Source organism: Euprymna scolopes, chromosome 15, assembly GCF_053919585.1.
Source record: "Euprymna scolopes isolate OS-2025 chromosome 15, ASM5391958v1, whole genome shotgun sequence".
Classification (NCBI taxonomy): Eukaryota; Metazoa; Mollusca; class Cephalopoda; order Sepiida; family Sepiolidae; genus Euprymna; species Euprymna scolopes.
The window spans coordinates 110525414-110530793 of NC_136496.1; positions in this window are offsets into that span (position 1 = coordinate 110525414).

The following is a 5380-nucleotide window of genomic DNA, read 5'->3' on the forward strand; positions in this document are numbered from 1 at the left end:
AGGAAATCGAAGAAAGCGTTCTTAAAACTAATCCTTTTGCTAGAGAATAAAAATAAAGATATCGTTTTGAAATTTGTGTTTTGTATTGTGATTAAAAAAAATAATACCTTTGGAGCTTCAACATTAACGGTTTGACTGCAAGAATACTGTATTTGAGGATAGATTTATGCATACCTACAATTACTTATAATCATAATATTATAATGATAATAAAGTTTTATACTGAAAACGTTTTTAGGATAAAAATAAATATATTGTTTTAAAATGCTATTTTTTATAATCTCGGTAAACTTTGATGAGGTATGAATCGCCTATTTGCACGAATGAGATAGTACATGTTTTTATTTGATTATAGTCTATGGAGACATTTTTTTTCACTTGCCCTTAACAAGACATATCGCCACTTAGACATAAGAGGCTACTATTTGGGACCATGCCTAGAAAAGATTAATGAGATACTGGTTTACGTTAAATTTAAACTTCTGCATATCAGTACAATCAAGGAATCAGGTAGCAGGAAGGGAATTCCAAAGTCTAGTTGTTCAGTGGGAAAGAAACTATTAGAGTAGAAAGCTTTCTAGCATTTAGGGACCTCAACAATGAAGGGGTGAAATTTTGTTGCTAAACGGGTTTGTTGGGGATATGTACGTCGAGGGGGCACAAGTGCAACGAGTTCATCAGAGCACATTCCATTAAAATATCTGTAAATTAGACAGAGAGATGCAACATTGCAGCTATGGAGTAGAGGTTGTAGCTTAGTTGACAAAATTGGACCAATTAGATTGAATACTCTTTTTGGACCCTATCCAAGAGACAGAGATTAGTGGTAGAGGCACCAGTCCAGATGTGGCAACAATACTCCGTGCCTGGGTGAATTATGGCCTTGTAGAGATACAGGATACTCTCAGCTGTGAGTCATCTTCTAGCTTCATAGAGGGAACTCATCTTCTTTGCAGCAGCCTTCGCAATAGCCTCAATGTATTTGTTCCAGTTCATATTACCCGTTTATGTTAGGCTGGGGAGTTTGAAGAAAGAATTCGCAGGTAGGGTGTTATTTGTCAAGGATATCAGTGGTTGAAGAGGTGTCTTGTAATTGTTAAAGGAGAGCATCTTAGTCTTACTAGCATTAAATGTTACCATCCATTTGCGGCCCCATTCCATTTTCTAACGATTCTGCCATTGTCTTATATTTATGTCCATCCGTTCTTCCCTCGTGCATGTTATATAGCGTGGTATCGTCAGCAAATATACCCATCTCGGACACAATATTATCAGGGAATATTTGTGCTATGAAGGGTTCTATTAACCTTTCTATAAACTACGTTTCATACTTAATAGTCAAAGATCCATCTGCTTTTTACTCATCACATAAGAATTATACAGATAGAGGAATACATCGGCACTGAGACACCTACTAGATCGAATCATTTTTCCAGCGATCTTGGCAACATATTTGTTTAAGAGCCAACTGTGTTCTAAAATGGAGTACTGTTGCAACATTTGGACAGGAGCTGCTCGGGGATCCTATCTTCTTGATAGATTTCAAAACCAGCTTCTAAACTTAGTATGTTATGCCCTTTTCTCTTCAGTGCAACCTCTTTCCCACGGAAGATACGTTGCGAGTCTTTGTTTGCTCTTTCGTTATTTTTATGGAAAGTGCTCATCTGAGCTCCTGTCTATGGTCCCCCCTTGCCAAACTTTCACAAAAGCACTCGACTATCTAAAACCACTATCAACAATTTCCCCCGTTCTCGTCCACACTCACTTTGTCAAAAATGCACGAAAAACACTCACCTAGCTACAACCACTATCAACAATGAAGTATCTATCCCTACTTGTGTCTTAATCTAAACGCAGATTCCATGAACAAAGCTTCATTCCAAGAAATACTGTTCCACTGACCTGCTTCCTGGTTTAATACAACATGGTAGATTTCAAATCTAAGGTAAACAACTTCTTGTTAAGCCGTCGCCTTAAAAAAATTAAATTCTACCCAATCTACACTTTAAGCAATTACTACACTACAACCTTACATTCATTAATTCTTATCTTCTAGTAACCTTAGGCCCTTGAAAAGTGGAAACTTCTTAGTAAAAAAACATAAGGTTTATGCTAGATGTCTTTGTGGAAACAGTTCTGTTTGTTCTTTCTTACACATGGTGCTCTTTTTTCAATCTACCTCATTGATCTTCTAGGATTACCACCAACGGTGTGCTAAACTTTTCGAATATTTTCAGGTGTTGTAATGTTGTCAGTGTGCCCACAATCTCTCTTACACTAATAAAAAAAACCGGTGATAAGATTTCCTTTAACTCTTTGCGATCTTTGTGAATGAAAGAACAAGCGACTGTTCACAATTGTTATATTTCTAAATTGCTACATTCAGTCTGTATTATAATTGTAGGAGTTGTTATTGATGATTTTGGAATAAGGACATATAAAATAAAATAATATTCATGCCATAATAGAAAAAACTCATATGCTCAAATACCTTACACGTGTCCTCTCTTTCTCTCTCCCCCTCTTTCTTCTAAATATATGTGTTTGTATTCACACACATTTATATATATATATATATGTGTATATATATATATTAAGTTGGTACAGAAATAATGACGTTTTTCTACGTTTAACTTCGTCAAAAACATTATTTTTGCTCCAACCTAATATATATATATGTATATTACATATATATTCAGATAGTTTCGCTGTATCACATATTATATATATATATATATATATATATATATATATATATATATATATATTAAAATAGTTTCGCCGTATCACATATCATATATTTAGACTATTTCGCTATATCACAGCTACATATATATCCTAGCTTGAGGTAGTTGCTAGGATTGAAACTCGATCGTCTAGGCGACAGTCGGCGCTTCTTACCGTTATGCGATTTGGCTGCTGTGAAGATGATATGTGAAATTACACCGCCTGAACATTGTCCAAACACCTAAGCTCTATTGGTTTGCACAAGGGGCGTTGCATTATGCGCTAGCATGGACACAAATACTGAAATTAACTATAAATTTATATATTAGTTATAACTTAGAACAATGATTGAACTTTTTCTCATTTGGAAGAAAAAAGGCTGCTTTTGCAATACAAAATAAACAAAAGAGTGGTTTTATATTGAATTTCATTTCAAACTCGAAGTGTATCCGACAAAGTAGTGCTGATGCCGTATGTTATTAGATAATGCCGTTCGCGATTGGTCTAATAGATAGCATCTATAAGGAATCCAATACGTTACGTTCTTAATTATAAAATTATTGAAACAATTATTGAAAATGAAACATTCGTGTTGACAATATACATAGTTGTAATATTTCAAAATACATTTGGTGCTTTATGACTAATTACATAAAATATATTAAATATTCTTGCTGGAAGAATTGGGTATTATTCTTTTGTTCATAAAATATATTTTGCTGAAATATTATTCCTATAGTGATAAAATAAACTTTGCTGAAAAACGGGGTATTATCCATGTGATCATAAAATATACTTTGCTTAAAAATGGGCGTATTATTTCTATAATCATAAAATAAATTTTTCTAAAAGATGAGGTATTATCCTTATGATTATAAAATATACTTTGTTGAAAGATAGGAGTATTATTCCTATAATAAAATAAATTTTGCTGAATAATGGAGTATTGTCCTTATGCTTATAAAATATATTTTGCTAAAAGATGGGGAACTGTTCTTTTTGTCCTAAAAAAAAAACAAGGTGCTGATTGGTTGAACAGACAGAGCAGAATATAAATTTATCCATATATCATTCCATAATTTACTTTTCGTACGCCGTTTGAGTGAAAAGCATTTTCTTTTCTACATTGGGTACAGCATTAAATATAACTTTAATTGTTTGTTTTTTTTTTCAGCTCTTTCTTGTTGTCACACTTGTTGTCACCCCTGATAAAAAAAGAAACGTGTAAAAATTCACAATTCAGGCTCAGCACCCCGTCCCATTCACCCGTCGCATTACTGATTACAAATGCTTCACAAAATTTTACTCGAGCCAGGCGGAAAACACCGATTGAAAAAACGTTTTTATTTGATAAATTTTAAGTGTACATCTGTTTATTTGATATTATATATATACATATATATTGCCACTATGCATATATATATATATATATATATATATATATATATATATATATTAATACTATATATATGATAAATATGGAATTAATAATCTAAAGTATTAAAAATGGAAAAACTTTCAAATTTTGACGTCCATGTTTTTCTCAAAAGCCTTCATACACACACACACACACACACACACACACACACACACACACACATATATATATATATATATATATATATATATATAAATTTTGATGTCACTTTTATTGAATAAATATGTACAGGGATATGAAATGAAAGGGTGTATTCTCCGATTTGTATCTTTCGCCTTGCTCTAAGTTGTAAATATTGGCATGTTAGTAGGTTAACAAACAAACAAAGGTATATTTTTTCATATAATTAAAAAGTAAAATAAATACCTTAATACCATGTTTAAACAATTTGCATGTTTTATAGATGCAACACTGTCGACAACTTCCGGAAATTAACCAATAAACGATATGAACGCTCACATTCACTAAGACATGACCTACCAATGAAATTCGTCGAGAAAAGACCCGAAAAAATACAAATATACTTACAATTCTCTATTTGACGACACAGACACTAAAAGCCGCTAGCAGAAGAACAAACACTGAAATATCGAATACGAATATGAAAATACACGAACTTTGGAATTCACCCACAGATGACGAGATAAGCTGACTGGAGTTTCAAATATTTTAACTTGACTAACTGGCAATATATAAACTGATATTATTTGAAAGAGGACACTAACAGTAAACTTCGCTAACAAAAACGACGAACATTAAAATTCGCCAATTTACGACCTGAATAATGAAATCCGTTAACAAATGATACGGACACTGAAATTTGCATTAGAAGAACGTAATACCGACATTATCAGAGGTGACACTCACTGAATTTACCTAACAAAGGACACGAACACCGAAATCACGTAACATGAGATGAACATTGAAATTACGTAAGAGATCTCAAAAATACTGAACTTAACTAACATAGTAAACGAACATTAAAATTAGCTAACAGAAGACACGAACGCAGAAATTAGCTAACAGACGAAACGAATACTGAAATTACCTAACAGGGGACACAAAAATTGAACTTAACTAACAGAGAATACAAAAACTGAATTTAGCTAACAAACGATACGATACAATGCTTCCGTTCAGTCTCGAAAGACAAAGGATACCCCCTGTGGGGGCAGTTGCGCAATTTCCAACCACACCTCTCCTAAATCGACATTG